Raw genomic sequence first — 13331 nt, 5'->3', positions numbered from 1 at the left:
TGGATTGATTCAGCAATTGGGGTAATGGGAGTAGGAATGTCAGAGACAGTGATGTTGGCACAAGATAGAGCAGGGTTTAGGGCTCTTGTACATAGGGTCATGATGAGTCGCAGGTGACTCGACGGCACATAATTGAGACAACTTTTTTATTAAAATAAAAGAGCCTTAATCCCACAAATGTAAAATGACTGGTAACTACAAGGAGAGTTGTGGTGGCCTAGTTTATAAGGAGCTGTGCTGCTAACACAAACGCCATGCCTCCTTGGCTGCTAGAATCCACTCCTGGCTCTGAGGGAGAAAGATGAGCAATCTCTTCCCATGTGATTTATCACTTTGGAAACTCATAACAATCCTCCATCACATTTCCAAACCTGTAAATCACAATGGGAGGAAATAATGGCACATCATTTTCCACATCCGTTGGCAGATTCGAACCAGGAGAGAGGCACAGTCTTTGGGTTAGTGGTGTAATTCTCTATGACTTTACCACCAGAACTCGATGGCAGTCAGTGTGTGATTTCTATCAAGATAATCTTAGCCCTAAATTTGTAACATCAATTGTAGTTTTTATCCCCTCACAGAAAATATAAAGAGTTGTAATATTTCCTAATTCTCTGCTAATAAAAATATTAAGCGAACAATCTAACTGAATTAAGAAATCTCCTAACTGAATTAAGACAATCAATCTGTATGAGCCATCAATTAATGAATTCTATAAATGCAAAGTATCAGCACAGAGCTTTATTAACCATCCTCAACCTCATTATAATTAGTTGAAGAGTAATTAATAGAACTTGAAAAGGTTTTATACTCAGAAAATGTTAACTTTTTAAAAGGTGTTTTCTGTTTATTATAGTAATAATATAATACAATATAATTTCTATCATATCATATCATATGAATGGAAGCAGAAGTGGCATCCACAACATGCCTCTGAAAACTCTATGAACTTAGAGGAAACGATGATAATTATAGAACAGGGTTCAGGTCTTTTGTTGATAGGGTCGCTATGAGTTGTGCTCAACTCAACTGCAATCAATAACAATGATAGTAGAATAAAATTCCACATAGGAAATAAAGTCAAAGTTGTTACTAACCCAAACTACATATGCAAACAGAAGAAGTAAGAGTAAGTAAATGGGAGTAAGAATGACTCACCTCACCAGTAAGAAGAAATCAGAACCACCCAGGATGAATTTCCTACTTTAGAAATTATACCATCTGGAAACCTCCTTTAAATACTTCTTATAAATTAGAAAAATCTACTCAAGATATACAACCTTAATGCAGAAGACAATCAAACTTTAACCAGAAAATATTGGCAAATCCGACAAAATATAGCATACACCAATGCCTTACTGTGACAAAATCGTTATTTAAAAAAATATTCAACTAAATAACTTTCAAAGGCATTCTGGTGGCCTACTGGTGCTGCAATAGCAAAGGCACACAGCTCGAATCCACCAGCAACTCCTCAGGACAAAGATGAAGATTAAAGGCCTCTGAAAACCTGCTAGAGGTCAGCTATGGTTCAGTTCCAACTACACAGCAACAACAAACTACTTTCATAATCATCCACTATGTTAGTATACAGTACATGCTTAAAAAAGAAAAAAAAAAATTGTTTCCAGTATAAGACTCTTTCTCTTTCCTCTCATGTGGCTGTAGGGTTGCACAGTGGGAGAGGGGTGGTAATATAAGGAATTCAATTTCTGTAACATCCATAAAACCAACAAAAGCACCCCTAGTGTATGAAATGAAGACTTCAATTGTAAAGGTAAAGAAAAATCATGGTCACGCTGCACTTCTCATTTTTAATCTTTGCAAATTCATAATTCTCTGAAACTGGAAAGTATTTCTAGTAACATCAGTAGACCAACTCCAAAGGCTAAAATCTGGAGAGAAAATTGAGAGTACCGAGTTTAATCTAAGTCTGAATGATCAGCAAGCATGGAAAAACAGGTGGGGGGATCCCAAGCCTTTAAAGGTCAAATTGTTCTTTCTGATGTAGACAGCTAAAATGAACATTAAGAAAATACAGTAACAACATTCACTTACTCTTTACATTGAAAAATCGAAATTTAAATGGGGAAATATAACCCAAAAAGTATGTCCTTTTTATTACTGAAATTACAGTGTCCATTTAGTTTTTACATTCTATTTTAATACTTACTTCATATGTTGCAACAGTGTTATGGGCAATTTTATGTCATAAAATGCCTTCTAAGGTTTAAAAATAAAAATCGCCACTGTTACAGCATCTAGTGATCACCTCTGAATTGCTCAAATAATCACCCTGAAAACTGAAACCTGGTAAAATTTGTCTGTAATTGAAGGGGTACATTTAGGAAGGTTCTTAAATTCAAGTAAGAAGAGATAATTTCCATATACAGCATTAATTTTAAAAATTCCTGTCCTCCTCCACCCAACCTTCAGTCACTTTTATCTAGACCCAAAAACTCGGCTCAAACTGCATTTAGAATTATCAGCATAGATAAACTTTTGAATTTTACTTCATAAAAAAAAAATTATCAATGCACAACCACAGGTGATTATATTAGGTGCTTACATTAGGTGGTATAGTCCCCAGAAGGATTTAGAGACATATTTAAACCACCCACTGCCATCAAGTTGGTATCAACTTATAGCAACACTGTCAGCTTTCCAAGGCTATTCACCTTTATGGGAGAAGACTGTCTATTTGTGTCCCACAGAGAAACTGGTAGATTTGAACCAACAACCTTCCAATTAGCCAAGCAGCAAACTGCACTATGCCATGAGAGCTCTAAGGACAATACCTATTTGTTCTTTGTGACTGTTGTTGTGTACCACAGAGTTGGAACCAACCCACAGCTAACCCTCTAGTGCGTTTTTACAAGCAGTTGGCAGTTAGTCACACAGGAGGAAATTACCCAGCTTTCTCCTATGAACAGCTGGTGGCCTTGAACAACCTGCTTTCAGGATTGCAGCACAGCTTCTTGCCACTAGGCCACCTATTATGTAAATTTACCCTAATGTTGAAAAGACTGAGCCAACTCCTACAAGCTAAATATTCATCACCACCACCTTCATTTTTTAAAATCATTAAAAAGGTTACAGCCTTTTCTTGTACAAACCCAAACCTACTGACACTGAGTCCATTTCAACTCATTGAAACTCTAGAGGGCTGAGTGTTTGGCTGGCGACACAACTCCTTACCACTAAGCCACCAGAGCTACAAGGGCCCAGCAAGGCCTTCCAAGGCTGCCACTCATTAAGGAAGCATACTGGCTTACCTCTCTCTCTCTCTCAGAACTGCTGGGAGATTCCAATCACATTATTCTTAGTTAGAGGTCAGATGCTTTAACCATTATTATGAAACCAAGGCACTGGTGACACTATGACTCCAAATGCTTTAACCACTGTAAGACTAGGACACTATGACTCCATCCTGCACTTAAAAAAGAGACTAAAAAATAGACATTAAAAAAGACTAATGACAGAAAACAAATTTGCTTTTTAAACTTTAATCAAACAAACCCAACTGTATGCACTTGTTCTAATTTATCTCCAAATTCAACTTAAAGGCACACTTAGTAATGAATCTCATTCATAAGCTAGGAAAATTCAAGTATTACCAAAAATTTCCTTTTGAATGACTATATTATTTCTCTGTATTCTCAGCATGCTTCAAAGAAAGAACTGAAACAATACTGCAATGACCTATTCAAAGCACAAGAAAAATTCTACAGATCACTGAGGCCTAAAAAATCCAGCACCATGCTCTATCCCACAAGATTATACCATTTTCAAAAGATAATTTTCTCATACTCATTTACTATATTGGGAAGGTGGGCAATGAAAGGGAAGTAGTCCACAGTGGCAATGCAGCCACGTCTGTGGGCAATGAACTTGAAGTGTCCTAGAGGCTATAACAAATATCCCAGGGAGGTGGCTTTTCCAAGCAGAAACTTCTCATAGTTTAGGAGGCTGAAAGTCTGAACTCAGGAGACTGGCTCTAGGAGAATGTCCCTGTCTCTTTTGTGCTGTCTAGGGCAATTTTTCACGTGTACATGTGTCTTCTCCATCTCTGCTTTCTTAACCTGATCCTTTTTATGTCTTTTAAGAGTATGACTCACACCTTCTCTTAAATATTTACCTTAATACTGAGTTATTAACATAACAAAACAATCTACTCCCAAATGGGATTATAGCCACTGTTGTTGCCCCTGCAGACCAAGTGCAGAACAAAACTGGGACCCTGGAAGCAAGAGCAAATGAAAAAATGCATACAATATCCTCTGTGAGGATCATATAAACTATGGCTAAGCATATTGACAAGAATGGCAATCTCTCAAGGTAAAAACCATCACAAAGGACAAGGAAGGTCACTACATAATGCTGAAAGGGTCAATAAAACAAGAGGACATAACAATAAAAATGGGAATCTCAGCAGAGTTCATGGTGCTCATACAAAAACCTAGACCAAGAAGCTGTTGTATGATCAGAGCAAGAGAACACAGCATGGTTTAAAATGAGGAGTGGTACGTTAGGGTTGTATCCCTTCTCCATATCTACGCAATCTGTATGCTTAACAAATCATTCAAGAAGCGGGACTCTATGAAGAAAAATATGGCATCAGGATCCGAGGAAGACTCATCAACAACCTGTACTATGCAAACAGCACAACACTGTTTGCTCAAAGTGAGGAAGACTTGAAATACTTCAGAGGATCAAAGACTACAGCCTTCAATATGAATTACATCTCCACATCAAAAAAACAAAAATCCTCACAACTGGACTGACAGGTAATATCATGGTAGATGGAGAAAGGATCAAAGCTGTCAATAATTTCACCTCATTTGGATCCACAATCAACCCCTTAGTACCAGCAGTCAGGAGATCAGAAGATATACTACAATGGGCAAGTCTGCTGCCAGGGGCTTCTCCAAATTATTAAGGAGTTATAATGTCAGTTTGAAGATTAAAGTGTGTCTGATTCAGGCCAGGGTCCTTTCAATCACTTGCTAGGAATCTGAAAGCTGGAGAATGAGTAAGTATAACAGAAAAATAATCTATGCCTCTGAGTGGTGGTATTGGAGAAGAACACTGAATATCCCATGGACTTCCAGAAAAACAAACAGGTGTGACTTGGGAAAAGCGCAGCCAGAGTGCTTCTTCGAGGCAGGGATGATGAAGTCTCATCTCACACTATTTTGGTTATGTTGCAAGAGAAGCTTACTCAGAAAAGGATACCGCATTTGGAAAGGTGGATGTCAGTAAAAGAGAGGCAGACTACACAGTGACTACACAATGGGCTCAAGTGTGTCCTAGATGATGAGGATGGTGCAGAACAGGACAGGGTTCACAGGGTCACTATCAGTCATACTCAACTCGACAGCCCCTAACAACATCATCCTACAAAACCGTTACACCACCATGGTGTTTGCAGCTGTTACAAGCCAATGGAGCTCATTTTGACTCACAACTGAATGAAGCACCGCTCAGTCCTGCACCATCCTCATAATCGTTGCTGAGTTCATCGATCTATCCCACTGAGGTCTTCTTTTTCACTGACACTATTTTACCAAGCATGACAACCTTCTCCAGGGGCTTATCCCTCCAGGTCATTTGTCCAGGTGAGATGTTATCCTCTCCTCTAAGGAGCATTCTGTACTTCTTCCAAGGCAAATTGTTTTGTTCTCATCGTTCATGATGTATTTCATATTCTTTGCCAACATTTCATACTCTCTGACAATTCAAAGGTATTAATAATTTTTCAGTCTTGTTTATTCACTGTTTAGCTTTCATAAGCATATGCAGTTAGGATTTACAGCACATAATTCTGGGAGACACAATTCAATCCATATCAGGGACCTAGCTACATGCTCATGTTCAAGTCAGAAATGTCAATGATGTTTTCTGAAGTGAGTATAACAGACTGGAGCAACAAAACATTTGTCTAACTTTAAGTAAATTAATTAGAACAATACCACTAGAGTTCCTTGAAAGGATATTCTCTTTCCAGTACACTATTTAAATCGGAGGGGGAATGAAATAAGGTCACTGATATCAGGGTTAATTCCATTTTCATGTCATTACTTAATTTCTTTCATTAATGATCCCCACCTATATAAGGGGGGAAAATCACCTTATAGATGTTACTTTCAAAATCAGAACCTATCTGATCATCGCTTAGAGCACTGTTTCCTTTTTAGGTCATGACTTCACCAAAACTACTATCGGTATGGTATATAGAATCCACAGTAGAGAACTCAACAATACAGAACTGTAGAATCTGAAAGCTAACAAAGAACTTGGCAATCATCTGGTCCATTGCTCTTCTTTTGAGGTCTCTCATTTTACCCATGAGTAAAATGAATAGCTAAAGAATTAACTTTTCTTGTTGTTGTGTACCATTGAGTCAGAACCCACCCATTGCTGACCCTCTCAAGAGTTTTCAGAGGCAGTTACTCACACAGGAGGAGATTTCCCATCCTTCTCCCATGGAGCAGCTGGTGGGATTTCTAACTTGTTTACGCCAGTTAACAACAGAGCAGAAACTAGAACAAATTTGACTTTCCACTATACCATGCTGTGGTCAAGAACTCTAAACAGTCTGACATTTAACCATACAGGAAAGCCAACAAAGCAGTCACAGTTTAACAGGCTCTGAGAACCAAAACTATGCCTCTGTTCCCAGCCAGGTTTTTGTGTACACTGATTTTACTATCCCAGGAGAACCTAGCACTAACCCAATACCATCATAATTATCCAAACTCATAGCAACTCCTTGCGGCAGAAGAGAAATGCCTTACAGTTTCCACGGCTGTTAATCTTCACCAAAGCAGATTGTCTCATTGTTCTCTTTCAGATCAGCTGGTGGGTTTGAACCACAATTCTTTTGGTTCAGTCTAATATTTTAACAAGTGTCACCAGAAGTCCTTTCAGGAGATCCTAAACCAAAGAAATCACTTACTTGTTCTTCAATATGAAGTATCTCTTTCCACCATCCTAAACTGTTATATTATAATAGTTACCCAATCCTAATCAAGTTCCCAAAATCATCATTGAAAAATAGCACCTTAAACAAATTTCAAATTCTCAAATGTTGACCTTGGCTTTGCCCCTCTAGCATACTACCAAAGTACTGTGAACAAGTTGTTGTTCTTCACTGCAATAAACTCAGGTTGGTCTTATCAATAGTCTGTGTTACAGATACTTAGAGCCAGCATCAGATAAAACTGGCAGAAGATATGAGACTCCTCCATCAGAAACAACAGACAGTCTCTTATAACAGTAGTCAGAGTATAATCATTTGCACTTGTTCTTAAAGCTCTAAACCCTAAAAGGCAATGTAAAGAGAGTCATGTAATGACTGTACACACAAGTATTGTAGAAGAAACCTGAGCTTCATGAAATCACAATCTTTTAAAGGAGTAGCAAGCAAACTTGCCAATGTCCATCTTTTGCCCAAGAGGAAGTACTGTCTTAATTATTTTGGAGAGCAAACAAATTTACTCTGTCTCAGTTAACATAGTATTTTTCTCTTCCTAGTCATCTGCTATACAAATATCCTTGAAAAGAGGGTTCTAAACAAAAGCTGGCAACGCCTCAACTCAGAAGATGTACAGAAACAAAAGAGATCTCTGAAGACTTGTTTGCAGACTTCCTCATCTTAAACTGCTAAGAGAATTGTCAGGGATCCAGGATAAAGTTAGTACAACAAATAGTTGTCTCCCAAGAAAAAAAAATAGAGTAAAAAAGCATACTTTCTTCCTCAAAAACTGTATAAATTAAAATTATTTCATCTGAGTTGTAATCTCTTAATACATCAAAAATACCAAACGTTGTATGTTTAATTTTAAAATAATTTCGTGTCTAGAATACTGTCCTGAATAAGTTTTACTGCTAATTTTCTAGGACTAGTTGTTGCTCTTGGGTGCCACTGGGTCAATTCCAAATCAGAGCAAACCCATGTGAAAAAGGCCAAATGCCCCAAAGAATTCTCTTATCTTTAGTCTTTGGTGAAGCTGATTCCAGGTCTTTGTCCCATGGAACTGCTGGGTGAGTCTGAACCATTCTCTTACAGGGCTTATGAAGGAAAGCAAACAAACAAAAACATGGTGCTTAGGAACTTCATTAACAATTTTTATTAATCCTCTGGGACAGAATGCAATCCATTATTTTGGGATCATTATTTACATGTTAAACCAGGAATCTGTGGCCCACATTTATCACAGACTGGACAAGACTTCCCATAGGGTTTCCACAGCTCTAACAGTCAAAAGCAACAGGCGGCTTTATCTTTCAACTGCTTAACCATTGCATTACTAGGGCTCCTTTAAGTCTTTATTATTGTTTTAAAATTCAAGATCTTACTTAAATTTTGTCCATTTTTAAATTATTTCTATTAGAAAGGTCTGTGATTGCTAAAAATATTTTTTAAAGTTTTTCTAACTCCTATATTCTATAGCCCCATTTTCTTCACTAAAATGAACTGCTATTAAGCCAAAAGGTAAACATCTCAATCACTTAGCCAGTTTTAAATTCAAAGCAGTAGAAAAGGATATAAATTAAAACGGTGTCTCATAAATAACTTAAACTGAGCAATTTCATATATTTATCTCAAATCTTAGGTCAAGCAATGATCCCTCTTGAAGAGAAAAAAAAGCATCATGGATAAAAGGAACACTGCACTATAATTATCTCCAGCTAGCTGTATAACTAAAAGCATATCATCTCACCTCTCTGGATCTCTGCATGCCTATGTGCAAAAAAAACTAGACATTACACGAAATATTCTTCAAGATCCACTTCAAGTAAAAAAAATCTAGTACCTGCTTTCATATTTCTGAGATTCCATTTTCACACTTTCAGAAAATTTCCTTCCTACTTCTATCAATCCTGGAGAACATACATGTAAGATGCTCTAGTGAACTCCACACAGCCCAAAGATGTGAGACTAACTCTCATACAGCTGTCAAAATATTTCCTACAGAAAACAGCAAAATCTAAAATGTTCGCTGCCTTCATGGCGCTCAACTCAAAGTCATGAATGTACATGGCAATCTAATGAGTTTTAGGTTAATATGTTTTGTTGTTGTTGTTGTTTTAGGTTAATATGTTTTATCTCCTGAAAACTTACAGCATTGTCTCTGGAATCTGAAATGTATATTCCTACATGTTAATTGCTCACACTTTACTATTCCAGCTGTAAAGTCTTTGAAGTTGTATCAAAAAGCTATATGAGATAATTTCAGTGTAAAATTAAATTCATGAAATAAATAACTCAAATTAGGAAGAACACATGACTTCTGAGCATAGCATTATTTTTGACATTCTATTTATATTTGCTTGTTAAACAAATAATTATTTCCTCTCAGAAACATCTCTAAAATGCTCTGACTCTGCTTGAAATGTGTTGCCTATTTCAGAAATGTTCTATTAAGAATAAAGTCTAGTATAACATTTATCTATTGAGATATTGGGAAAGTTACATATTTTATCAAAAGCTACTTGTAAACAAATGAACAGTTCAAAGTTGCATTTATTCATTTGATGTTTGATCTTAAGGCAGTGCTGTTGAGTTAGTAATGACTAGCAATGAACTCTACAAGATAGAAGAAAACTTCAGAGAACTTTCCCATAGAGTGTCCAAGACTGCAAATCTTTATGAAAGCAGATTGCTGCTTCCCGCCCCCCCCCCTTCAGAGTAGCTGGTGGTTTCCTGCCAATTTTCTGGTAAACATCCTACTTAACCAACTACACCACCAGGGTACATCAGTATCCAGATTTCACTTACTCAGTCATTGCTCTCACTGCACTTATACTTGACCCACTAGCTGGTGTGAAAGGTAAATTGTAAGCAAAAAGATTGCTCTTCTGTCTCCCACAGAGCTGCTGGTGGATCCAAACCCCCAGAGGCACCATCTTTGGGTTACCAGTGGAACTCCCTACGGACCACACCACCAGAGTTCTTTAGTGTCCAGGTTTAAGAGATAATATTTATAACAACATTGAGAATCAGAGCATAAAATTTTACTAAAATTCCTCTTCTATTTTGGAGCATAAAATGAACTAGATTTTTCTTGTAAATACTGCGGTGATTTTTTTTTTCCTACTGGTTTCCATACAGTATTTTTTTATGCACTGTGTTTCTCTCATGCACGCTGTATTTTATACAATCTTTCATTCACACTGTACTTCATACAATCATTAATATACTGTGTTTAATATAATTAATATTAATCTACGCCTACTACTATCCCATCTTTGCAAATCCCCACTGAATCTTTTCTACTGTTTGAGATCACTAGTTTCCCCAAGTCAGGACAGCTTCCATTCATTTCATCCCAAATATTCATTCTAGACAGTTTTAAATTGACATTTTTATTGACAATTGCTACACTCTTTTTAGATAGGAGCCTTTTACAATTTGCTTGACCTTCATAGAAAGGAGTCAGTGGTATGAGGGTAAGCTGTATAAATCTAGCTGTACATTTCTATCTCCTACTACATTCAAAAAAGCCGTATGTTTCCATAATCAGGAAACATTATAGCTTCCAATATAATTTCTTTCTAAAAATTTTGCACCAACTACTTTTTTGGACAATGTAGCTGAAAAAGCACAAATCACATGTCTTTTTTGCCTACTTGAGGAGCAATGGTAGCAAAATCCATAGCATATTACAACAAAAAGGCAAAATGTCTCCTCTCATTAAGAATTATCGCCTCAGAACTAACTCAATGACAAGGAGTTTGAATGATGAGACTTATTTAATTTTTTTTTCTGTTACTGCTTAATGGTATTATTGAAAGGAAATGTATCACCAACCCAAACAGGAAATCATTAAGTGATTCTGGTCACTTTAACAAGATCAAAAAGGTGGTAACCACCTTTTAATAAGGAATGGAGAAACAGTTTTATTTTTTAAATATAAAACTCTAGTAGATTTATTTATATTCACTAGAAGTTAGAAAACAGCCTCCAAAGAACAATTTCTAATACAACAGATGCATCTCAAATTCATTATGATAAGTGGAAGAAATTAGATTTAAAAGACTATATACTGTATGATTCCATGTAAATGGCATACTAGTTAAAGTAAATTATAGGGACAGAAAACAGATCAGTGGTTTTCAGAGGTCAGGTGAAGGGCAGAGTTGGCTACAAGGAGCAAGGTGAATGCTAAAAATAGATTTGCTCATCTATGACTGTGATCTCACAAAAATGATACCTTAACAAGCCAGCAGATAAAAATGTCAGAAAAGTTTAAGATTACTTTGTTTTCAACACCAAATGTAGTTTAAATCCACAACAATACCAAATATGATGTACCATGTATAGCACATTTTATCCAGCTTCTTAAAAAAAAGTAAATTTTTTTTCCACACAGGTTTAAAAATCATGTTTTAAAACCTTTAAAAACAATGTTTAACAAAATTTTAAGAAGTTTGTCAACTAAGACCTAACTTAGTAGAATGTAGACTGGCCTTCTTTCCTTCACTGAAATGAATCCATGTACCTTTAATCATAAAGTTACCCACTTCCCAAATATTAACAAGAAACAGTTGAACAGAAAAATACACTAACCTGAATTTTTTCCAGTTAATCGATAAAGTCAATTAAGCAATTTATCTTGAATGAAAACACCATCAGAATCATGAGTGCCCTCTTATCAAAAGTAACAACCTGAAACAAAAGAAAATGTTACATCTTCAACTCTACTCAAATTTCAGCTAACACTACTATGCTTCTAAAAACTTTTCTATATTTCTTTATATTGTTAGTCATACTATGTAAATCTTTTGTACATCCACTTATTCTGAAAGCAGGGCTTACATCCAAACTCATTACAACTCAGTGCCTTAATATGTTCTAATGTTACACATTTTCACTGCTACTATGTCAGTTCTGACTCACAGCAATCCTGTGGCCAGGGAGAACTGTCCCATACAGTTTCCAAAGCCATAAATCTGCAATGAATTGTCAAACTCTTTCATAGAGCAGCAAGTAAGTTTGAACCACCAAACCTTTCCACTGTTAGCAGGGAAAAGCAAGTTAGCACCTATTAAAACATGCTTCTTGAGCAATAAATTCTTTCCTTTTGACTACTTAAGCAACAATCAGAAATGCCATTCTTTTACACTAAATGCAAAACTGTCCTCATCTTTCATACTTTTCACTAAATGCAAAACTGTCCTCATCTTTCATACTTTTCATTTACTCCAGAACCCATGTCAAATTTTTGTTTATACAAAAGGGACCTTTTTTCCCATTGGTTGACATTATCTTTGTCAATCAATGTACATCTATCATCTTTCTCAAAATGCATCCCTTTTTATAGCTACCAAGAGTATGAAAGCTGATAGAATCATTTGGTAGCTCATTAATTTTCATTAGAATATATTCTGCCTTATATATGCCATCTGATGTGGTGTTCTGACTAGGAACTCAAGTTCCTACTTTTGTTGTTGCCTGTTGTTGCCTTTCCATCATCTAGTACCAACTGTGATACACAATAAGTAATCAATATGTTTGAATGACAAGTGAAATGATCTTACAAACATTTGTGCAATATTTTTCACTGGCAGTATAGAGTTGCGCTACCAACCCAAAGGCACATGGCATGGTTTGAGTGCACCAGTTGCTAGGTGGGAGAGGGGTGGGCAATCTACTCCCAGGCAATTTACGGTCTCTGAAAATCTTTCAGAAGGTCAGCTAGGCAGTTCAGACTTGAAAATACAAAACAACATAGATAGGTAAATTATTTTCCTTTTATATTCCTTTATATTCCAAGAGTAAACAAGCCAGGAGCTGAAACACAGCTGACTATAAGAACATTCAGTAAAGGACTATAATCCCAAAATAAATGAATAGCCCTTTGTGTAAGTGCTTTACTATTTACACAACCTTATCTGATCATTCCTTTTGAAGAGGAAAACTCATGGTCACTCAACTACTCCCAGGACCCATAAACACCCAATTTCAAAAGGTCATTAATCCCATTGTAATTCTTTCCTATAATTTCACCCAAAAGTAGGGGATTTACGCTTCCAGTCATTATGGAGTAGACTGGACCAGGCTTATTCTTAGACAGTAAACAAATGCAAAACTAGACAAAATATATGAAGCAACAGTTTCCAGACTTGGAAAAGTAGAATAGATACATGTTCCCTGAGAAAAAGAAACAAAAGTAGAGTAAACCCTAAAGCACTTGGGCTTCCTGCCAAGAGACATGTTCTAACCAATGCTGCAGGCAGGGCAATTAAAGTGGAGCACAGCAGTCTCACTGACTTGAAGAGACAAAGATTAGAGTTCAGAAAAGTGAAGGCTATAGGAATTCCCA

General features: G+C 36.5%; 1 protein-coding gene across 2 annotated transcripts in view; it reads right to left on the bottom strand.

The window, feature by feature from the left end:
• Positions 1-11674, bottom strand: part of FUT8 (fucosyltransferase 8 (alpha (1,6) fucosyltransferase)) — a 253505-nt gene extending 241831 nt beyond the window's left edge. For both annotated transcript variants that reach the window (XM_006891810.1, XM_006891811.1), the window contains exon 1: positions 11576-11674. The gene's annotated coding sequence lies outside the window, so the exon portion shown is untranslated. The remainder of the gene's footprint in view (positions 1-11575) is intronic.
• Between the last annotated feature and the right edge of the window lie 1657 nt (positions 11675-13331).

The sequence above is a fragment of the Elephantulus edwardii genome, unplaced genomic scaffold, assembly GCF_000299155.1.
Source record: "Elephantulus edwardii isolate Elephantulus edwardi_28Jun2011 unplaced genomic scaffold, EleEdw1.0 scaffold00104, whole genome shotgun sequence".
Classification (NCBI taxonomy): Eukaryota; Metazoa; Chordata; class Mammalia; order Macroscelidea; family Macroscelididae; genus Elephantulus; species Elephantulus edwardii.
This window is presented reverse-complemented; position numbering and strand designations above follow the sequence as displayed.